Source organism: Gossypium hirsutum, chromosome A13 (genome assembly GCF_007990345.1).
Source record: "Gossypium hirsutum isolate 1008001.06 chromosome A13, Gossypium_hirsutum_v2.1, whole genome shotgun sequence".
Lineage (NCBI taxonomy): Eukaryota > Viridiplantae > Streptophyta > Magnoliopsida > Malvales > Malvaceae > Gossypium > Gossypium hirsutum.
Window position 1 is genome coordinate 25,999,247 of NC_053436.1, and position 26,001 is coordinate 26,025,247.

Consider the following 26,001-nt stretch of genomic DNA (forward strand, 5'->3'; position numbering starts at 1 on the left):
TTAAATCCCAACTCAGGAGCTAATCTTTTTTGGGTTGGAATTACTTGGTGAATCTTTATTATCTTTAATGCCCAGGGTCTTATTTTGAGTAGATTTACTATTTAATTTTATTTGTGATTATTTTAAATGCATGCTTGCAAACTCTAGACATTGATGCTTGTATGGCATATTCTTAGACTTTATTTAATTTTGAAAAGGTTAAATAAGTTAGGTTGTAGTTGATTGATATAGGTGAGTACTCGATAAAATACTCGTAGCACTCTAGACATAGAAATTTCAATCTATGCATAGAAAGGAAGAACAATTTGAATATCATTATTGAGACTTTTAGACATACAAAGACTCAAAATGATAGCTTAAAGCCTTGCTCTTGAAAGAAGTAGGTTACAGTAGCTATTCTCTAAGCAGTAGTTTGGTAAAGATTTTTCCATAACATTATTATGTTATAAAGATAAAACTTGAGTAATTCCAACCTTCCCATTCAACAGTACCAGTGCTATTAACTTTTTCTTATAGAATTGCCACAACATTTTATTCATTATTTGATTTTTATGTAACACCCTAAACCCGGCCTAGACGTTATGACCGGATCTGACGTGCCACATTGAAACGTTAGAAACATTTTTCTATTCTTAGTCCAGGAAATCGTACTTGATGTTAAAAGGATTAATTCATTAAGGGTTAAAGTGAATGGAAGCTATGCACCAGGTAGGAAACCGAAAAAGAGGAGGTGAGTCCATCAGACTACTTAAGTACCAAGCTCTTTTGGATCCAATCCTAGACATGCACACCGCCATTGCCACACTCTAACATCGTGTATTCCTTTAGGTTACCATTGTAATTATGTTAGTTTTAAAATAAAACATATTTAATTTTGGGAAACGTTATCATAGTAGAAGCCTTGTTCGAGATCGTGTTACTTTGAAATCAATTTATGTTTTTGAAAACGAACCCTAGATCTAGCCCATTTTGTTAGTTAGTATAAATTAAGTTCATCATAATAAAATATAAAAAAAACCCATAAAAAAATAATAGAGCGGCCTTATTACATAATAAAACCCAAATCATCAAAGTAAATGAAAAATGAAGTCCAATTCACCAGAAGAAAACCATAGTGCAGAACGAGTGGCCACTCCGAATCCCTCGCAACTCCGAGCCCACTATGGTTGGGGATTACCTACATGGATGAAGATAGGGGATGAGTTTGGGGAAACTCAGTGTGTAAAATTAACCCAACCATAGCCCATATCAGCTCAAACCACAGAAACAAAATAAATTGGCCTTAGCCCAGAACAGTATACATAATTAAGCCTATAGGCCTATAACAGATCAGATTAGATATTTCATGTATATGCAGAACCCAACCCATAACCAACCACATGCACCCCCTTACCAACCTTTCACCATGTGGGGAGACTACTCGACCCACCCAACCGCTACACGCCTCAGAAATATGCAGCATGGCTGCCAGAACAGATAATGTGATAGAGTCACCAGATACAGATAATCGTGGCTGAGCCACCAGAACAGATATATGTGGCAAAGCCACCAGATCAGATAATTTGTGGCATAGCCACCAGGACGCTTCCTCCATAATATAACCCATGTCCCCATGCAACAGATTCACAATCATGGTATACATCACACAGAATTAGGTCATCATACTTTTTAGTCAAAAATAACCCTAAGGGTATAATGGTTAATTTACATCTAGGGGTATAATGGTAATTTTGCATGCATAAGGGTATTTCAGTAATCATTACCTATGGCTAGGGTTTCATGCTCGTTTTAGCGTTCACCAAGTATTCGGAGGCACTTACCTCATCTTTTAACCAAAGTGGGCCTGTTGGCCCATTGGCCTAGTTTAGGCCCATTAAGCCCAAAACGTCATAATGCACAAAATATCGCATTCTACAGTCTTAACACTTGAATTTACCAAATACATTAATCAATCTTTCTTACGAGCATTCGCACACTCGCAAGCCCCCAAAATACTGACTTTTCAGCATTTCGGCATTTCGGCTTTTCGACTTTTGCCGATCTAGTCTATGAGAGGGTGTCAGTTACACACCTGATTTGTGACGATATGCTGTCGAGAACCACACACAAACTGCCTACATTTAGATTACTAACATGTTAATCTAACTACCAAAAACGAACTATAACTAACCCCTTACCACATTCAGCCCAAAGCATCATGGCACTAGCGAACTACCTTTGCCGAAACTAGCGATTGTGTTTAGATTCAATCGTTTCTCCTTTTCCAAGCCTCTGATCAGAAGCCTCTGAATTGCACTATCATAATAAACAATTGTCATAACCCTTAGAGCCTTAAAGCCCAATCGACAGCCTCCCTAAGCCTTTAGGGATTTTGACTTTTCTAAATCCCATAATAAAGAATAGATTCGAAAACTTACGACCAGTTTCTTCAGCCAACGATTTCGTTTAAGCTTTTACTTGATTCCTATGTAGATCTAACCCTCAAATCCTAGCAGAAGTCGATCCTTTAATGATTTAAGAATTTGGCTATGCCCCTAAAATATGGGGTTTTTGGGTTTTAGTAACAGTGAAGAAGAGATGAGGGTTTTGTAGTGGCTTTGTCGATAGAGGTTTAGGGTTTAGAAAAAGAAAGAGTTGATCACAAAGGATGAAAAAATACGAAAAGAAACCAATAGGTTTGCTAGGAGAATTCGGCACAGACAATATGAACCTTCGGGTTTTCAGCTTTTGTGATATTCGGCTGTAAGGCTTAAAAATAAAACGAATAAAGAAGTGGTGAAGAGTAAAGTGGTAGAAGGATTCGGCTATGGAGAAAAGAAGAGGATAAGGTTGATGGAGAGAAAAAGAAAAGAAAGGAGGAGGAGGAAGGATGGTCAGAGAAACGACACAAACACACCCAAATGCCGAAATTCCTACTACTACCATACCTAGTCAAATTTCCCATGCTAATGTCCCTTGGCCAGCCACCTCTTGCTCCTTGATCAGCTCCTAGATTTCCTTCCTTATCTTTATCCTTACTCAATCCCCTTATCATCTTAAACTCTCCCTAAAAGAGTTCCCCTTTGAGTTCCATCAGCTCCCCTTTTTGTGCACAAAAATAAACACCTTATTTGCTTGTCCTGCGGCTCGAACTTGGGCTCTTCCTACACTTCTACACGCCACTTTTATAGCCTTCCCAGTGGCGCCACATGCCACTTTGCCACTTGTTTCCTTATGTCTTATTTTACCCAGTTAATACCTAAAAGCCCAGTTAACCAGAACCTCTTTTCCCTATGGACTAAAATTACCTAAAATTACCGGGTTCTAGCTTAAGCTTGGGCCTTCTAGAGGCCCACTAACATAATTAAACCTATGCCAAACAGTCAAAACACAGAAATTTCAAAATTCATTGAAAGCCACAGAAATCCCAAAAATCTCAGAAATCCCGAAAATTGGGGCGTTACATTTTATATTTCATACATTAGTATTTCACATGAAATCATTATTCAGTTTACTGTGCCATAACCTTAATTAGTATAGTTTATAGTAACAACTCATCCATTTTTACCCGTTCTAATCCCTGTGGAAATGATCTCACTTATCAATATATTACTATATTCGACGTGTATACTTGCAAATTCACATTCCGTATTCACACGTGGCATTTACAAGCCTAATTAGGTCATTTACAAGCCTTAAATTTTATAATTATTGATTAATCGAATGAAAACACCCTTAATTGATTTTTTGCCCTCGTTAGTACTGTGTCACAACATAGCTATGCTTGTTGACACACACAACTTCAAACTTCAAGTCTCGAGCCTATTCTATAGTGTTGCGACCACAGAAGCTTGTGTTGTGATTCAATTGTCATTCTTGTTGCTTTTATGGCTAAAAATAGGTATCTTGTGCACTCAATTTAGCTCATTAAAACCATCTAAGGCCCGTATTGGCCCAATAGGTCAATTAATTGTAACAGTCTGGTTTTGACCCTAGTCAGAATAGTGGTTTCGGGACCACAAATCTGAGTCTAAAAAATATTTTAATTTTATTTTCTGTGTCTGTGATATCTGAATGTATATATGCGAAATTTTTGTGATTTAATTTGTTTGTTTCTATGTTTAATTATGAAAAAGGATTAAATCGCGTAAAGTCTAAAAGTTTAGTGCTAGATGTTAAAGCACCTATTTGATTTGGTTTAGTAAAGTGGGGGTCCTTGCATGTCAAATTTACCATTTGTTTAAATGGTGGAAAATTATGGACATTAGTAGATGAAATTTCACATGTTTTTAGTAAGGGCAAAGTTGGTATATAGCTTATAATGTGAAATAAAATAAAAACAAAACAAAAGATGGCTTTATTTTCATCCATGTTAGCCGAAAATTAGTAAAAGAAAGAAGGGTTTGAAGCTTTTGTATATTCAGCACTTTGATAGCTAAATTGAGGTATGAAATTTGTTCGATTTTTGATAATTTCTACGTTTCTGTGATCTTTGCTTCGTGTTCTTCAAAACCCATGTCTGAATTTCTATTTTTGTTGAAGATTATGAAATGTACCATTGATGAATATATGATATTTTTGATGTTTTTATATGGATTATGAAAGATATGTGTGAGATAATTAAGCTTTGTTTTTGAATTTTGATGAAATAGAGCTAATTGAGCTAAATTGTGAAAATGAGGTTTTGAAGGACTAAATTGTGAATTAAATATGTTATTTGGGCTTGTATGGAAGCCCTGTATATTCGGCGAAGCTATAGTCTTGGTGAATTTTGCATATTGGTGATTTTGTGAAAAATGGACTAAATTGTCAAAGTGTGAAAATGTAAGGGATAAAATGTAAAGTGCCCTAAATATATGTATATGGATTAAATTAAATGAAATGAATGATTGAATGGTTGAATTTGTATTGTATTAGATCAAGAACAAAGAAAATCAGACTTAGATCGGGGGAACTCCAAATAGTTGAATAGTCGACTCATTTTATCCAAAATCCGTACGAGGTAAGTCAAATTACAATTACGTGTTAAATTAACTAAATTCTGCGCATATAAACAATAATCTATATTGGACCGCCTTGAGAGCCTGATGAATGAACTCTGAGTAGATTCTGATAATATGTTAGTATTTGAAAAATATTGGTATGCTTCTAAAGGAACGTTGATTTCGATCTGAAATATCGTGTAAGATCGTGTCTGGGACACAGGCTTCGATTTGAGATTTACGTGTAAGGCCATGTCTGGGACATTGACATCGATATTGAATTACATGTAAGACCACGTCTAGGATGTTGGCATTGTACTTATTTATGAGTATCTGTATCGCTTCGGAATCATCTGATGATAGCGTATGAATTATGAGAATGAGTATATGAAATGTACAACCTATGGAGGTACGTTTGTATCATACTAAATTTCTGAATATGAAAGACTCTATCTCTGTGAAATATGTATGGAAGTTGGAAATAAAGCATGATATATATGCAATAAAGGAGCATGGTTAAGCTTATGATTTATTCTATGAAATGGTTATGAATCTTTTCTAGTGAAAATGGTTAAAAAGGACTAATTTGTAAAGTTTGTAAAATGGGTAGAAAGATGTATGATTTGATGAGAAATGTGGGCTGCTATGAACATGTTATAAGTTTGGCTAGGCTTGGGTGACAAAATAAATGGACACATTTCATTTTACGAGCCTAGGGACTAATTTATAAATATGTAAAAGTTTAGGGGCAAAATTATAAATTTTCCAAAGTAAAATTTAGGGACTGTTTTGAATAATGTGATAATTAAATAAGTGAAATTTGGTATTATAGAGCAAGAAAAATGAGGAACGGACCTTGATTGGGGGAAAACAAGGTGTACGACGATTAGATCTATTCTTACTATTTTTGCACCGAGGTAAGTTCATGTGTAAATAATGCAATGTTGTATCATGTTTTAATGCTTATTTAAAGTATTAATATCTATGTTTAATTGTTACAATAAGTGTATAAATGATACTATGGTCAATGAGAATGACATTGTGAATGAATTTGACAAAGATGAGACGTCGAGAAAATCCCGTTTGGATCTTAGGAATAGTTTAGGATACAAGTGACATGTCACTAGGAACTATGTGATTATGAGCTCATGAGATTATGTGTATATGTGACTATGTGAATCCGGGTGCTGGTCTTGTACGTTCTACCGGTAATTGTGTAGCCCGACATGTGTTGCGGGTACTTATCAGCTTGTGTGAACAGCCCGTGCAGTTACATCCTGGCTGTCAGCTTGTGTGAGCAAGTTCGTAATTAGCTCGAGAGTGAGCATTGTGTGATATGCGATATGAGGTATCATGTGGCCACGTATGAAGCACTACGTGCAAGCTTTCCATGTATCCGATAGTATTCCAAGTGTTCAACGTGTAAATCAGTGAATAATTCGACAAGTAAGTCAATGATGAGGAAATATGAGAATGTGCTACGAGTTGGTACAGGTATGTACGTAAAAATCTTGAGTAAGACCTCGGTATTGCTATGAACATGTGGTAAGAATACAAATGGGAAGGTTATGCTCGTACGACTTGATGACTTTTATGAAACTTTACCTTATGTTAATTGTGTGATTTACGTTATTTATTATTTGCATGTGAACTTACTAGGATTTAAGCTTACTAGCCTTTCCTTTCCATTTCTTATAGTCTCGCCAAGCTAGCTCGGGGATCGAAGGATGTCAGAGACTCGATCACACTATCAATTGGGTATTTGGGTATAGTTAGTCTCAGCATTTTGAGTATGGCATGTATAGGGGACTTCGTAACAGCCCGGTCTAGACCCTAGTTGGAATAGTGGTTTTGGGACCACAAATCTGAGTTAGAAAAATATTTTAATATTATTTTCTGAGCTAATAATATGTGAATTGATATCTGTGAAAATTTCATGTGAAAATTTTATTGTTTGTGCGCCCGATTTGATAAAATGACATAATCGCGTAAAATGTAAAAGTGGCTAGCTATTTGTTAAAAGCACTTAAGTGCTATGTCTTATTAAAAGAGAAGTCCTTATGTTGTTAATAGACCATTTGAATAATGGATGGACAAAAATACCTATAGTTAACGGAATTTTAATGTTATTTCATTAAGGGCATAATAGTAACTATGTATAAATGATATAATAAATAAAATAAAACATGAAATTCGTTATATATTCATCATTTTTGCCGGAAATTGAAAGAAAAAGAAAAGAAAATAAGCTTGGTAGGGTTCGACACTTTGATTACTTGATTAAGGTATGAATTTTGTTCAGTTTTTGATAATTTCTATGTTTTTGTGATCGCTGCTTAGTAATCTTTCAAGCCCATGCCTCAATTTCTGAATTTGATTATGATTTTAAGATGTGCCATTGTTGATAATGTGATTTTTATGAAGTCTGATGATAGAAAATGAAAGATATGTGTTAGATTACTATGTTTTGTATTCGGATTTTTAATGAATTTGAGTATTTTGGATTGAATTGTGAAAATGAGAAATGGAGGGGATAAAATGGGAAATAAATGAAATATGTGGGCTTATATGAGCTAAAGGAAAATTCTGCTAGACATGTGCGAAAGGAAACTATGCATATTTTGTGATTTTATGAAAAAGGGACTAAAATGTTAAAATGTGAAAATGTGAGGGATAATTTGTAAAATGTGCTAAATATGTGTTTATGGATTAATTTGAATGAATGTGAGATTGAATAAGTCAAATTTGAATGTGTTTAGATCAAGAACCATAAAAAATAGAATTAGATCGAGGAAAATCAAAAGTCGTTGAATAGCTATTTGTTTCCTTTCATTTTCATACGAGATAAGTCTATATACAAATAAATGTGTTGGAATTGATTTATTTATGATTAAATGATATTGAATTGTGATGAATGGTTATCGAAATTGAATATGTGAAATTGAGAAAGTTTCAATAACGTGACGACGTCCGAAAGCCCCGTACGAACCATAGGAATAGTTAGGATACATATGCCATGACATAGGATTACGATATGTCATTTCGTGTAAGACCACATGTAGGACGTTGGCATCGATTTGAAATTTACGTGTAAGACCATGTCTGGGACATCGGCATCGTACTTGATTTCGTGTAATACCTTGTCTGGGATAGTGACATTGATATTTGATTACATGTAAGACCACGTCTGGGACGCTGGCATTGTACTAGCTTTCCGAGCTATGGCATTGTACTAGCTTTCCGAGCTATCTGCGTATCTTATTTGATTTCGTATAGTTCAATGGGGATTCCTTGAAACGAATGACTATGTGAATGAGTACTCAATTAAGGTACGTTTGAATTGTATATCATGTTTGAGAATGAAAGGTAAGTATATGTACATTTGTGAGCATGTGATATATGTAAGTGAATTATGAACAAAAGAGCTATATGAGACAAATGGATATGTAATTGTAGTAAGCCATGAGCTACATGAATGAAATGGTCTTGAATGGTGTTATGTGATAAGTTTATTTGTATATGGCTTACTAAGCTTTGGAAAGCTTACTTTGTGTGTGTGTGTTGTCAATTGTTTTTAGATATCGAAGCTATAGGGTGATTGAGGAGCATGGAGGATCATTACCACACTATCGAACTCTATTTTTGTTTTGGTTGTGTATTGAATGAATTTTGAGTGTAAACTATGTGATACAATATTGTCAATATGATGTGTTCTTGGATGGCCAAGAGATTTGGTCAATTTGGGAAGATTTTGGTATGTGCTTATTTGGAAAATTGGTAAGATTATGGCATGATATTGAATGAAGTAAATTGAGGTTATGAATCATATATTTTGGTATAACTTTCGCTTATAATTTCGGCATAATTTGGTATGAATTATAAGAATGAGAATGAATTTGGCTGAAATTATGGTGTAATTGATGCTTGTGGGGAGGACCCAAAATGTGTGGCATATTGGCCTTGTAAATGCCCTATTTTTTCCCACACGGGCATGTGTCTCTACCGTGTTGCTCGAGGGCCATTTCGAAATGAGCCTGGGTAGACCACACGGTCGCACACTCGGGCGTGCGCCAAGCTGTGTGGCTAAGTCAGTTTGAAGCACGGGCTAGACACATGGGTGCGTGACTGGCCATGTAACCCAAGTCAGTAGCCTCCTTAATTTTCACACGGCCTGGCACACTGGCGTGTCTTGTGGCCGTGTGGACAAGTTAGTATGTATGCCTTGTTTTGCCATGACCTGGACATATAATGCTGTATGAGGTACACATCCTATTCACACGGGCGTGTGACCTTTGTAACTTAGAAAAATTGTTCAGTTTCAAAAAAATTTGTATGTGTTTGGTTTAGTCCCGACCTCTTCTTAATGGATGTTTAAAGTCTCATTGACCCAAGAAAAGAGACTTTATGTTGATGATTAACTATGATATTGTGATATTTGTGAATTTAATTATAAAGTGTTCCGATATATCTAGTAATATCTCTTAATTCTAGTCTGGTGACGAATACGGGTTAGGGGTGCTACATTTGGTTGGGATCAGAGCTATAGTTTAGTCGATTCTAGGACTAATGTTGCATACGTGAGTCTAGCTATACATGTCAATTTTGTAAACTGCGACAGTATGACAAATCCTGACAATTAAAATGTGTTTTTATATGGTAAATGGATCCTGAACGAGCTGTAGCTGACGATGTTGAAAGTAATGTGCCTTCTCCCGCTCAAGGGACAGTGCCATCTGATTCTAGACCTGTTACTAGTAGCCACGAGAGAGAGGCTAAGCAAGCCTTTTACCAATTGATGAATGATTGGTTCACTCAGTTTATGAGAACTAATCCGGCTGTGCCACAACCTTCACCCCCGCTAAATCCTCCGCTAGTCCCTATCACACCACAAGCTAATCTGATTCAATTAAACAATCCTTCGGTTGATAAAATTAGAAAATATGGGGCCGAAGAGTTCCATGCTACAACTAATGATGATGATGAGAGAGCTGAATTCTGGTTAGAGAATACAATACGAGTGTTCGATGAATTGTCATGTACTCCAAACGAATGTCTTAAATGTGTCATTCACTTCTGAGAGATACGGCATATCATTGGTGGAAGACGTTGATATCAGTGGTTCCGAGAGAACGAGTCACCTGGACTTTCTTTCAAGCTAAATTCCAAAAGAAATACATCAGTCAGAGATTCATCGGTCAGAAACATAAAGAGTTTCTTGAGTTAAAACAGGGTCGTTTGTCTATTATAGAATACGAGCGAGAATTTGTGAGATTGAGTCATTATGCACGAGAATGTGTCTCGACCAAAGTAATAATGTGTAAAAGGTTTGAAGATGGCTTAAATGAAGATATCCGCTTGTTAGTCAAAATTTTAGAGATAAAAGAGTTTGTTGTGCTTGTTGAACAAGCATGTAAAGCTAAAGAACTTAGGAAAGAGAAAATAAAAGTTGACTCAGAAGCTAGAGATGCGAGAAAGAGATTCGCAAGTAAATCATTCCAGTCTGTGTCAAAGAAAGTTTCTAGATGATTATAATTGTTCAAAGGTTCATGTTGGACATTCTAGTAAAGATTGTACTAGATCGCATTCGAATTTCAGAGCTCCAGCTAATTCTGTTGCAAGTGTTGGAAATGTCCAACTTGATCTACTCGAGTGTAGACATTGTGGTAAAAGACATCCGGGAAGTTGTAGATTGAATGACCGAGCTTGCTTTAGATGTGGATCTTTAGATCCCTTTATCTGTGAATGTTTTGAATCTGTAGAGCAAGAGATTGTGCAAAATTCGAGGCCGAGTGCCAATACAGCTCGAGGTAGACTGCTTAGAAATACAGGTAATGTGAGTGGCAGCCAGAGGGGAACTAAAGATACAACTGTTAGATTTGAGGCTCGCGCACCTGCTAGAGCCTATGCTATTCGTGCACGTAATGAAGCTTCATCTCTAGAGTTATTACTGGTACTTTCACTCTTTATGATACTTCTATGATTGCATTAATAGATCTGGGATCAACACATTCTTATATATGCATAAACTTAGTGAGCAGTAAGAATTTGCCTGTAGAGTTTACTGAATTTGTAATTAGAGTATCGAACCCCTTAGGCCAGTGTGTTTTGGTTGACAACGTGTGTAAGAATTGTCTGTTGATGATTCGAGATTCATGTTTTCTGGCTGATTTGATGTTATTACCATTCGACGAATTTGATATAATTCTGGGTATGGATTGGTTAACTTTGCATGATGCGATTGTAAACTGCAAACGGAAGACTATTGATTTACAATGTCAGAATGATGAGATTATTCGAATTGAGTCTAACGATCTGAATGGTTTACCGGCAGTGATTTCTTCGATGTTAGCTCAGAAATATGTGAGAAAGGGTTATGAAGCCTACTTTGCTTATGTGATTGATTCAAAAGTGATAGAAAAGAAAATTGAATCAGTGCCTATTATCTATGAATTTCCTAATGTGTTTCTTGAAGAATTACCGGGATTACCTCCGATACGAGAAGTTGAGTTTGGCATTGAATTAGTGCCAAGGACTACTCTGATTTCAATAGCTCCATATGGAATGGCTTTGACCAAGTTAAAAGAATTAAAGTCTTAGTTGCAAGAGTTGACTGATAAAGGATTTGCACGATCGAGCTTTTCTCCCTGCGGTGCGCTTGTTCTGTTTGTGAAAAAGAAAGATTGTACGATGAGAATGTGCATTGATTATCGTCAGTTGAACAAAGTGACTATTAAGAATAAATATACTATGCCCAGAATTGACGATTTGTTTAATCAGTTGAAAGGAGCTACTGTGTCTTCAAAGATAGATCTCAGATCAGGTTATTTTCAGTTGAGAGTAAAAGATTCAGACATTCCAAAAATTGCTTTCCGAACGAGGTACAGACACTATCAGTTTTTAGTTACGCCTTTAGGATTAACAAATGCACCTGCTGTTTTTATGGATTTGATGAAAAAAATTTTCGGACCATATTTATATCGATTTGTTGCCGTATTCATTGATGACATTTTGATATATTCTCGTAATGAAACCGTACATGCTAAGCATTTGAGAATAGTGTTACAGACATTGCATAATAAGTAGTTATTTGTGAAGTTCAGTAAATGTGAATTCTGGTTACGAGAAGTCAATTTTTTGGGACATATTGTGTCAACATCAGGTATCCGAGTTGATCCGAGCAAAATTTTAGCTATCTTTGATTGGAAGCCTCCGAGAAATGTTTTTGAAGTTCACAGTTTTCTGGGACTTGCCGGTTATTATAAACGATTTGTGAAAGGATTTTTTATGATTGCTACTTCGTTGATGAAATTGCCTCAGAAATATGTGAAATTTGAATGGTCTAAAAAGTGTCAAAAATGTTTTAATCAGCTGAAAGCCCTATTGATAGAAGCTCCGGTGTTAGTACAACTAGAATCGGGTAAAGAATTTGTAATATATAGCGATGTATCGTTGAATGGTCTGGGCTACACTTTGATCTAGGAAGGCAAAGTCATAGCTTATACCTCGAGACAGTTAAAGCCGCATGAAAAGAATTATCTGACACACGATCTGGAATTGGCAGTTATTGTGTTTGCTTTGAAGATTTGGTGCCACTATCTATTTGGTGAGAAATGTCATGTTTATTCTGATCATAAAAATTTGAAATATCTGATTACTCAGAAAGATTTGAACCTGAGGCAAAGAAGATGGCTAGAACTGCTAACAGATTACGAGCTTGTTATTGATTATCATCTGGGAAAACCAAATGTTGTTGCTGATGCTTTGAGTCAGAAATCATTGTTTGCATTGCGTGCACTGAATACTCATTTAGTTTTGTCTGATGATGGTTCTATTTTAGCCGAATTGAAAGCAAGACAGTTGTTTTTAGAACAGATTATTGATGCTCAAAAAGTCGATAATGAGATAATAGCAAAACAAGCTCAGTGTGATTTGGATTCTGATTTTGAATATCGAATTGATAATGACGATTGTTTGAGATTTCGAGGACAGATTTGTGTTCTGAGAAATTCAAATTTAATTAAGATGATTTTGAATGAAGCTCACAACTGTCGTTTATTTGTACATCCGGGTAGTACGAAAATGTATAATGATCTGAAACATCATTACTGGTGGTCTGGAATGAAAAGAGATATCTCTAACTTTTTTTCAAAATGTTTGATCTACCAGCAAGTTAAAGCTGAGCATCAAGTGCCATCTGGTCTGTTACAATCGATTATGATTCCTGAGAGGAAATGGGATAGAGTAACAATGGATTTTGTTTCTAGTTTGCCCTTATCTCCGAGATAGAAAGATGCGATTTGGGTTATGGTTGACCGAATGGCGATATTAGCTCATTTTACTTCAGTACGATCTGACTACTCGCTTGATAAATTGGCTGAGTTATACATTCTCAATATTGTAAGATTGCACGGGGTGCCTTTGTCTATTGTGTCAGATAGAGATTCGAGATTCACTTCGCGGTTTTGGAAGAAACTACAGCAGGCGTTGTGTACAAAATTACACTTCAGTACTACTTTTCACCTACAGACGGATGGTCAATCTGAGCGGATTATTCAGACTCTCAAGGATATATTGAGATGTTGCATTCTTGAGTTTGAAAGTATGTGGGAATAGTATTTGTCATTAATTAATTTTGCTTATAATAATAGTTTTCAATTGAGAGTTAAAATGGCACCGTACGAAGCATTATATGGTAGAAAATGCCATACACCATTGTATTGGTCAGAGCTCAGTGAAAATAAGATACATCAGATTGACTTGATAAAAGAAACTGAACAGAAAGTTTGAAACCAGCTTTCGATCGTCAGAAATCATATGCATATTTGAAACGAAAAGATATTGAATTTGAGATTGGAGACAAAAGATTTCTAAAAGTGTCTCTGTGGAAGAAAGTACTTCAGTTCAACTGTAAACGCAAATTGATTCTGAAGTTCATTGGGCCGTATGAAATTATAGAGCATATCGGACCAGTTGCATATAGATTTTTATTGCCACCTGAGTTAGAAAATATTCATAATGTGTTTCACGTATCGATGCTTCGACGATACAAATCTGATCCCTCACATGTGATTTATCTATCTGAGATAAAAATTTAGTCCGATATGACCTACGAAGAAGAACTGATCAGTATCTTTGGCTCGCGAGGTTAAATAATTGAGAAATAAGAAAATCCTGTTAGTAAAAGTAATGTGGCATCGACACGGAGTCAAAGAGGCTATATGGGAGCACGAGGATGCTATGAGATAGCAATATCTGAATCTGTTCAACGGTAAGATTTTTTGGGGACGAAAATCCCTAATGGGGGAGAGTTGTAACGGCCCGGTTTAGATCCTAGTCAGAATAGTGGTCTCGAGACCACAAATCTGAGTTAGAAAAATATTTTAATATTATTTTCTGTGCTTATAATATTTGAATTGATATCTGTGAAAACTTCGTGTGAAAATTTTATTGTTTGTTTGCCCGATTTGATAAAAGGACTTAATTGCATAAAATGTAAAAGTGGCTAACTATTTGTTAAAAGTACTTAAGTGCTATGTCTTATTAAAAGAGAAGTCCTTATGTTGTTAATAGACCAGTTGAATAATGGTGGACAAAAATGCCTATAGTTAATGGAATTTTAATGTTATTTCATTAAGGGCATAATAGTAAACTATGTATAAATGATATAATAAATAAAAGAAAACATGAAATTGGTTATATATTCATCATCTTTGCCAAAAATTGGGAGAAAAAGAAAAGAAAATAAGCTTGGTAGGGTTCAGCACTTTGATTACTTGATTAAGGTATGAATTTTTTTTTGTTTTTTATAATTTCTATGTTTTCGTGACCGTTGTTTAGTAATCTTTCAAGCCCATGCCTCAGTTGTTGAATTTGATTATGATTTTAATATGTGCCATTGTTGATAATGTGAGCTTTATGAAGTTTGATGATAGAAAATGAAATATATGTGTTAGATTACTATGTTTTGTATTGGGATTTTTAATGAATTTAATTATTTTGGATTGAATTGTGAAAATGAGAAATAGAGGGGATAAAAAGGGAAATAAATGAAATATGACGGCTTATATGAGCTAAAGAAAAATTCGGCTAGACGTGTGTGAAAGGAAACTATGCATATTTTGTGATTTTATGAAAAAGGGACTAAAATGTTAAAATGTGAAAATGTGAGGGCTAATTTGTAAAATGTGCTAAATATGTGTTTATGGATTAATTTGAATGAATGTGAGTTTGAATAAGTCAAATTTGAATGTGTTTGGATCAAGAACCATAGAAAATAGAATTAGATCGAGGAAAGTCAAAAGTCGTTGAATAGCTATTTGTTTCCGTTCATTTTCGTACGAGGTAAGTCTATATACAAATAAATGTGTTTGAATTATTTTATTTATGATTAAATGATATTGAATTGTGATGAATGGTTATAGAAATTGAAAATGTGAAATTGAGAAAGTTTCGATAAGGTGACGACATCCGAAAGCCCCGTACAAACCATAGGAATAGTTAGGATACATATGTCATGACATAGGATTACGATATGTGATTTCGTGTAAGACCACATGTACGACATTGGCATCGATTTGAGATTTACGTGTAAGACCAAGTCTGGGACATCGGCATCGTATTTGATTTCGTGTAAGACCCTGTTTAGGACAGTGACATTGATATTTGATTGCATGTAAGACCACGTCTGGGACGATGGCAATGTACTAGCTTTCCAAGCTATCTGCATATCCTATTTGACTTTGTACAGTTCAACGGGGATTCCTTGAAACGAATGACTATGTGAATGAGTACTCAATTTAGGTATGTTTGAAATGTATATCATGTTTGATAATGAAAGGTAAGTATATGTACATTTGTGAGCATGTGATATATGTAAGTGAATTATGAACAAAAGAGCTATACGAGACAAATGGATATGTAATTGTATTAAGCCATGAGCTACAAGAATGAATTGGTCTTGAATGGTGTTATGTGATAAGTTTATTTGTATATGGCTTACTAAGCTTTGGAAAGCTTACTTTGTGTGTGTGTTTTCAATTATTTTTAGATATCAAAGCTACCAAGAGCTCGGGGATCATCGAGGATCATCACCACACTATCGAACTCTATTTTGATACCTTTAGAAACTGTAAATATTTAAGTATGGCATGTATAGTCTAGTTAAATTGAGATATGTTTTTGAGTTGTGAATATCTAGCCATGTGATATGGCTTGGTTTGGTTGTGTATTGAATGAATTTTGAGTATAAACTATGTGATGCAATATTGTCAATATGATGTGTTCATGGATGGCCAAGAGATTTGGTCAATTTGGTAAGATTTTGGTATGTGCTTATTTGGAAAACTGGTAAGATTATGGTCTGATATTGAATGAAGTAAATTGAGGTTATGAAACATTTATTTTTGTATGACTTTGGCTTATGATTTTGGCATGATTTGGTATGGATTATAACCATGAAACAGGTTGGAAATAATATGACATGAATGAAGTATGTTTGAGGAATGAAATTAGTTGAAATTATGTTGTGATTGATGCTTGTTGGGAGGACCCAAAATGGGTGGCATATTGGCCTTTCAAATGGCCTATTTCTGCCCAGACAGGCAGGGACACGGGTGTGTGTCTCTGCCATGTTGCTCGAAGGCCATTTTGAAATGAGCCTGGGTAGACTACACGGTCGCACACACGGGCGTGTGCCAAGCCGTATGGCTAAGTCAGTTTCGAGCACGGGCTAGACACATGGGCGTGTGACTGACATGTAACCTAAGTCAGTAGCCTCCCTAATTTTTACATAGCTTGGCACACGAGCGTGTCTTGTGGCCGTGTGGACAACTCAGTATGTATCCCTGTTTCGCCATGTCCTAGACACATAAGCATGTTTAATGCCCTGTGAGGCACACTGTCTGTGTTTTTCGAAAACCATGCTTTCATTGAAAACCCTTCTTATTTGAAAACTCGAGTAAAATCCCAGTTACGTTTGTTTATTTTATAAAGTGGTACATTGAAAAGTTATTAATTATATTCCAAAAATTTCTTTTAAGCTGCAGAAGCTAATTTTAAAAGTAATTTATTGACGAAAACGTGATGTTAAAAACTAAGTTGTGAGACCCTTCCGAGAATGTTGTGGAAACATAGTGTTGTTTAAAAATAGTTATAAATCGAAGTAATTAAAACCCAAAGTTAAAATACAGAAACTTTAAGAGGCCTTATTGCAAAAGTTGAAAACCCAAAACGGAATCTAAAACATAAATAAAGTCCAAAGGAGTCATGTAGCCATCTCCGAGTCCCTCGCAGCACCAATCCTTCTAATGCTGGGGATTACTTGAACAGTTAATAAACGGGGCGAGTTTCTGAAAACTCAGTGTGTAATCCCCTTACTGGGGTAGCAGTCAGTATACAGAAGCAGAAACCGAAACAGTCTGGGCCAAAGCCCTTTTAACAGTAACAGTACAGTCCAGTTTAGAGCATACGTGGGCCGAAGACCACCACAAAATCGTTTGGGTCACAGCCCATAACAGAATCAATTGGGCCTAGCCCAAACCAATAACAGAACAAGTGGGCCTAAGCCCAATACAGTGATAGATCCCATAAATAGATATACAATAGTATGAGGATGCATTCGACCCCGATCTAGCCAACACACCACCCGTACCAACCCTACACTTACGTGGGGATAAAATTGACCCACCCAGCCAGCACACCAATGTTAGCACCGGTTGCGGTACTAACCGAAATCGTAACAAAGCTGCTAGTATATATGCGGCTCTAAGCCTTTACTAGCAGTATTATAATTGGCACAAAGCCATTGGTAACTGTATTATGTTTGGCACATAGCCATCAGCGACGGTAATATAATTTGCACACAGCCTTGGGTAAATATGATCGACGCAGAGTCATCAATAAGTATGTTAGGCACATAGCCACTGGTAAATACGTTTGCCATAAAGCCATAGTCAAGATGGCACAGAGCCATTTTTAGGTTGGCATAGGCCATAATCAAAAAACGTGGCTTTAAGCCGTCCGTCAGTCTACAGTCTTCTTTTGCGACCCGTGCAACCTTAACAGATCAATACTGGGTCCACAGTCATCTCATGCGACCCGTGTGACCCTATCAGAACAGAACTTCCTCCATATCAATGTCCCAACCCCTTGCAAAATGTCATGTATGTCATGCTCAATCATCACACGTATATGTAGAATGGCCATACTCAGTAACAGTCATTTAAATATATATTAATAGCATTTCAGTCATACAACCACAGTCAAGTCAATTAAAACGCAGTCATACATTCACAGTCAAATCAGTTATAGCCCAAGTCAGTCATTTAGCCACAAGGACAAAACAATCATTTTACTCTTTAGGGCAAAACAGTCATTTTACCTAACAAGGGTATTTCGATAATCCTACTCTATAAGGGTATTTCGACAATCTTACCCTACAGGGGTATTTCGGTAATCTTACCCTATAAGGGTATTTCGGTAATTTTATAAATTAGTGGTATTTCACTAATTTTACAAGTTAGGGGTATTTCGGTAGTTTTACAAATCGAGGGTATTTTAATAATTCTACAAGTCGGGGGTATTTCGATAATTTCACAAATCAAGGGTATTTTGGTAATTTTACAACCTGGGGGTATTTCAGTAATTTAACAAATTAAGGGTATTTCGGTAATTTTACAAATTAAGGGTATTTCGGTAATTTTATAAATCAAGGGTATTTCGATAATTTTACAACTCGGATATTTCATTAATTTTACAAATCGGGGGTTTTAACGACCCAACTGAGGGTGTATTATCGTCTCGAGTGACCTAAGTAACCTAAACAGACATAACGGTGCAAGTGGGCCTAAGGCCCATTACTCAAACGAAGTGCACAAGCTCGTGTGACCCATTTAGCCCAAATTTAGGTATGGCTATGTGTACAACATAGCCCGGCTCATTAATAGTCACTTACCGCAGATTTTATCCGTGTGGGCCCATGAGTCGATTGGGCCCATACGGCCTATTTCGGCCCATCGAGGCCTAAAACAACCTAAGTCATGTGCGCGGCATGACAAGTCTATGTACTTCCCGCTTAACAGCAAAATTTACCCAAGCAGGCCCACGGACCCATTTAACCCAGAACTATTCACAGTTGTACGAACGACGTAGCCCACTCCAAAACTTACCGCATAACACACATTTTATCCGTGTGGGCCCACAAGCCTATTGGGCACACACGGCCCAGTTTGACCCAACATGGCCCAGAACGGCCTACGCCATGTACGCGACATGACAAGGCCAACCATATTCCACCTGGCAGCTGATTTGACACAAGCGGGCCCACGGGCCTATTGGACCCATTCGTCCCGTTTCGTGGCCCAAGTGGCCCACTACGGCCTAAGCCCACTAATTCGCTCATAGTGGCCTTCCTCATCGTATGCCCACGTTCCATGAGCTCGATTCACCACACACGCAATCGAATGCTCATGTGGCATTATACGCCATATTTCTGGCTTTTCGGCATTTTGCCGATCTACAGTCATAGCAGAGTAAACAACACACACATTTTCGATGTTTCAGCCTATTATCAAAATAAGGCATATGGTTACACACCTCTTCGTGAAATCGAGGGAACTGCTCACACCTAAAGCCTTGACCAGAAGGAGTGTGGCTAACTACACCTAGATTGGTTAAATCCGATCACACGTACCCTAACACTTAACTGCACACATAAAAGATTAATAGATAGAAACCGTTAAGAAATAGCCTAAAACCCATAAAGATAATACTTAAAGAACTAAGAGTAATCGGCCTATACCTAAACCAACAAGGTATCGGAATTACCTTAACCCAATATTGGAAGACCAGGTTTAGAAGCTTTGAGAACATTTTGTGCCCTTCACTCCTCAGTAATATTGATTCGTCAGAATGCTTGTAAGTCAAAACGTTTGATCGATAGAAAAGGAAAAAAAAGAATAAAGGTAGAGAAAGAGAGGTTGAATTCGGCTCACATTAAGAAGAATAGGAAACAGGGAGAAGAGAATAAAGAAAATGAATGGGAAGAAATCGATTTTGGTAAAGGAAGAAAAAGAAGAATAAGTGCACGAAAAGAAAGACAATTTGGCTAGGCAAGAATAAAGTAACGAGAGAAGCAATATTGAGAACAAGGAGGAAAGGAAATCGGCACCTTATGACTTGGGTTTCGGCAAAATGACCAATGTAAATTTGAAGATTACTAACCAGAGAAGGAGAAAGACCCGAATAGTCAAAACGCAAAACAGAAAATAACTAGAATGAAAAAACTCCAAAAGAAATGCTCTTGAAACAAAATGGAAATCTACTTAATGACCTATACTAATTCGATACTCCAACACCCTTAAATTGCCAAAAAATGCACCATAATTGTGACAGCCCAAAATTGACCCTAGTCGGGAAGTGGTTTCGGGACCGCTAAACCGAGTCACTGAAATGTTTGAATGTGATATTTATTGTCTAGAGTATGTAATTATGAATGTGTGAAAATTTCAAGCTTCGATTTAGTCGATTGCATGTGAATTCAGTTAGTAGGATTTGTGTGACACTTTTGAAATGTGATAGGCTAATCTATAAGGATCTAATAGTGCATGTAATAAAAAGGGAGGACTTGCATGTCAAATTTCCCCCCCAATTAGTAGTGGCCGGCCATGCTATGAGTGGAAACATGTCACAAACATGTTATGTTAGTGAGGTATGTTAGGAAAAATAAAATAAGGAGTATGGGTAATAAAGAAATGGAAAAAAGAAAGAAAGAATGTGTGTGAGTGTTCCCCCCCCCATTGCCGTGAGTTAAAGAAAAGAAAAAAAAAATTTGTTCATCTTTTTTCATTTCTTTTGGCCGAAAATTCTAAGGAAGGAGGAAGGAGTTCTTGCTTCATGTTTGGTTTGGAAGAGGATTAGGAGGAGGTTTGGCCATACTTGTATCTAGATTAAGGTATGTTTGAGGTTGTGCCATGAGATTCATGCATGTTTTTAGTTGCTAGCTTGAGTTCTAATTATCCCATGGTTCAAATCTTTGCTATGTCATGGGGATGATATTCGGCCTAGGTGGATTTTGTGTTAATGCCATTGCATGCTAAATATGAAGCTTGTTAATGATACATGTCATGGTGGATTGATGACTCTTGGATTTTCTTTTTAGCATTTTTGAGTGAGACATTAAGTTCTTTGTTTAACCATGACCAAAATTGAAATGGTTTGGTGTTGTGATGTATTCGGCCATGGTATATCCATAAGTATGATTTATGCTTATTGCATGGTAGGTAAGATTTGTGTTTTGGATTTATGTTCATGTTTAGTTATAATCAACTTTGAGATTCGGCTCTTGCACATATATATATGTTTGCACATGACGTATTGGTATGACATATACAATATCTCAAGGTATATATTTACATATGATGGTGTTTCGGTTATGGAGTACATGATGGATGCGTATTGAGTTATAATATGTAATGCATTAGTTAGTAAAAGGTATGCCATTTGTGTGTGGTATTGAGTATATAATTGGCCTCAACATAGACATGCATAATCGGCCACATGAATGAGTACATAGGTTGATGTGTTGTTCGGCCATAGGTAAGCATATTGAAGGCTTTATCTTGACTTAGAAAATTCGGCTAAGGAGAGTATTAACTAATGTGTTGAGTTTGATTCATGATTCCGTACATATGTGACTTTAATGTCTAATGAATATATGTGGGCCAAGTACCTTGAGTTCCTCTTTTCGATGCTCAAATGATTAAATCAATTTATTTGTTAAATTAAGCTCAAGAGCAAAGGGGAACTAAATCTGATAAAGGGAAGGAAAAAGTGGTCGAATAGCCATCGGAATCATTCGACAACATCCGAGATTTTGGCTCATCAGCTATCGGACTCGGGATTTTTGGAAGTCGAAGTCTCCCACACTATCAAAGCCCCCTTTTGGTACAATTTTGGTTGAACTTTGAAATGGCATGTATAGGACTACCCTTTTGTTGTTGGTCATGTACCCATCGGTTTTGTGTAAATTTGGATAGCCATGCGAAAATGGCTTAAATATACTTTGATCATAGCATTATAATCATTTTGTATGTTGTCCGTCGAGAGGTATGGAAATGTTGGTAACGGTTAGCCATGGGAAGGGTTATTCTTGATCACTTTTGGAATATGTATGACAAACTCTAGTTGATCCATGGAGGATCATGAAATAGGTAAAGTTTACCTAAAAAAAACAGATGCTGGCAGCAGCAGTGATGTGGATGTGAAAAATCACTAAAAATAGTAGGAATGGAATTAAATAGTGAATAAATTATGTAAATGAACCTTGATGAATCTATTTTCATAGGAAAGTAACGAAACAATCATATGGACAGTATGTTAAGAGATATTCAGGTTCTCGTGAGACAGGGCCAGAACGGTTTCTAGATTCCCTGTTCCGACTTTGGAAATTCATTATAAATTAACCAGAGATAATTAGAAGTCATTCCATATATTCATAGATTCGTTTTTGAGTCTAGTTTCTATAGAAACAAACGACATCAGTATTGAATCCCTGTACAGGGAGATATGCAAGTTGTAATGCGCAAAGGTCAGTGTAGTCGATCCCTGTAACATGGGAGACTTTGACTAATAAACTGTACTAATTGGCCCGTCCAAAAATTCTAGAAAAAAATTTGTAGATGCATATATGAGTCTAGTTTCAGGGAACAATCACAAAGCTGATTTTCGAGTTGTGAAACTCAAGATATGATTTTTAAGGTGACAGTGACGCAGTTAGCCAGCTTGCCTAGAAAATTTAAAATGGATTGTGCAAAGAAGTGATTTAAGTCTGCAAACCCCTCGTGTCCGACTCCGGCGACGGACTCGGGTACGGGGTATTACAATAATGGACCCTTAGCCGAATTTTACTAAACAAACTCCCCCAATCGACTCCAACTTCTCCCATTTCAAAATCCTTCAAAAACCCCACCAATCCCTCCACTGAATTTTTTCCTTGATTTACTTCAACACCCCACTCAAATTCAATTCAAATTCTTATGACCAATTCAACCACAGATTTCCAGTCCAATTCCAACTCCTTCCCAACTCAAGCAACAAAATAAACATACAATTGCGCACACCATGCCTCGAACCTCAGACTCCTTTCCACACATGCAGCGCCACCTTGCCACTAGATCCCTTCTCTCTTTATGCATTAAAACAAACACTAATTATTATTAGTCCTATAAGCTAACATCCAGGTTCACTTAAGAGCCCAAAAATTAAAATTTTGCAAACACATAGACTTGAACCCAGGCTTCTCAAGCACTCCTAAATATGCCCAAATACTTAGCCATTAAATTTACACATAATTTGTGATATTTCTTGCACACCTAAACTTTTATGCATTCCCACATCCAAGGCCCATTCCTTCTAGGCCAAAATTCTAGACAAAAATTGTTAAGTTTCAAAAAATTTTGTATGTGTTCGGTTTAGTCCCGACCTTTTCTTAATGCATGTTTAAGGTCTCGTTGACCCAAGAAAAGGGACTTTATGTTGATGATTGACTACGATATTGTGATATTTGTGAATTTAATTATCAAGTGTTCCGATATGTCTGGTAATATCTCTTAATCCTAGTTTGGCGACAGATACGGGTTAAGGGTGTTGCAGACTTGGTCTTTTTGTTATATGTCATATTGGTTTAGCCAAATGTGTTGGCTTATGATGATATTTGATTTATTTTGTGTATGGTCATATGATATGGCTTATAATGATTTTTGGGTTGTAAGCCTGGTCATTTGAGCATGCATGTACCCATGCAACTATGATGTGGTTGGTGGATGTGTGTATGTGATGAGATGTGTTATAGCTATGATTGCTTGATGATTTGATTGGGATTTATCTTGTATGATGATAACCTTGACTTAAATGAGGATTGGTAAGTTGGGTTTATAAAGTGTGGTAACTTGTGCATGTAAAGGCTAACATGATAAAGCCATAACCATGACTTACTTGATAATGTTTAAATGTTCAATTATGCCATGTCAAGTGCCCTTGATATTATGTATGTGGTTTTGCAACTAAGGGTGGCAAATGGCTTGGAAAATAGCCTCAAAGTTGTCCATACGGGTAGACACACGGGCATGTGTCTAGGCCGTGTGTGACATATGGTCTGCCCATGGGTGTGTGATCTGACCGTGTGTCCCCTCATCCTAATTCGGTTAAATAGAATGCCCAGTGGTAAACACATAGGCAGAGACACAGCCATATGAAGAACACGGCCTTAGGACATGGGCGTGTGCCCAAGTCGTGTAAAGTCTGCACTTAATTTTTGAAATTTAACTTGCCACATGGCCTAGCACACTGGTGTGTGACTTGGCCGTGTGACCTTAATTGTATGATGATGTCATAGTCAAGAGTTACATAGGCTGAGGACACAGACGTGTCCCAAGCCACATGGCCTACCCACATAGGCTTGTGACTCTCCAAAATAAGAAAATTTTCTAAGTGTCAAAAAGGTTCCAAAAGTTCTCAATTTAGTCCCAAACTGCTTCAGATGTATGTTTTAAATTCGAATGAAATTTTATGGCTCGGCTTTATATGTTTGGTTATGTTTAAGTCCAGTAATGCCCCGTACCCTGTCCTGACGTCGAACACAGGTAAGGGGTCTTACATTTAGTGGTATTAGAGCTACGTTTTAGTCAATTCTCAGACTAATGTAGCATGTGTACGGGTCTAGCTATATATGCCATAAAGGAATTATGATAGTGTAACAACTCCTGACCTTTTTAAATTGTGTTTTCATATAGTAATGGATCCCAATCGAGCTGAATGTAGAAAGTAATACGCCAGCTTCCACTTAAAAAGTAGTGTTAGTTGAGAGTAGACCCGTGACTGTGAGTCAGGGAGGAGGAGATGAGGCTAGGGAAGCCTTTCTCCATATGTTGAAAGCCTGGTATATAGAGTTCCTTCGAATGAACCCGAACACTCAACCCCCTCCACCCCCACCTATCCCTTAGCCTGTTCTTGTAGCACCCCAAGGTATGGATTTCGTGAGGCTGAATATACCTCCAGTTGATAGGATTTGAAAAGAAGGGGCAGAAGAATTTTGAGCGGGTATAGATGATAATCCCAAAAGGGCAGAGTTCTGGCTTGAGAATACCATCAGGGTATTTGATGTGTTATCATGCACACCAGAGGAATGCATGAAATGTATTGTGTCACTTCTGAGAGACTCAGCTTATCAGTGGTGGAACACCCTTGTGTCGGTTGCACCAAGGGATAAAATTAATTCAAAATTTTTCTAAGAAGAATTCTGTAAGAATTACATTAGCTAGAGATTTATTGATCAGAAAAGGAAGGAATTCCTTGAGTTAAAACAAGGCCAAATGATGGTAATAGAATATGAGTGTGAATTTGTAAGACTGAGCAAATATGCTTGAGAATGTGTATCGACTAAGGCCATCATGTACAAAAGATTTGAAGATAGATTAAATGAAGATATTGGACTGTTGGTTGGTGTCCTTGAACTGAAAGAATTCGTTGTGCTCGTAGAGAGAGCCTATAAGGCCGAGGAATTGGCTAAAGAGAAAAGGAAAGCTAAGTTAGAGTCTCGAGATTTGAAGAAGAGACAGATGGGTAAGTCATTTCAGTCTTCTCTAAGAATCCTAGAGAATTTAATATGTGATCAAGTTCTTCAGTTGGGTTCTCAAATAGAAACCATGGGAAATAGTATTCAGGTCATAAGGCTCAAGCTACTTCGATAGCGAGTATAGGTAATGCTTGACCTAATCGATTCGAGTGTCAACATTGTGGCAGATGTCACCTCGATGAGTGCTGGATGAATAGTCAGGCATGTTTTAAGTGCGGATCACATGATCATCTTATCAAGGATTGTCCTGAGATGGTTAAGAAAGAGAAATTCCAGAGTACGAAATCTGGTAATGTTGCTTCTAGAGGGAAGCTACAGAGAAATCTGGGAAGTGGAGCTAGTAGTAAGAATGCACCTAGAGACCTGGCTATGAGACCCGAGGGTAGAGCACCTGTGAGGACTTATGCCATT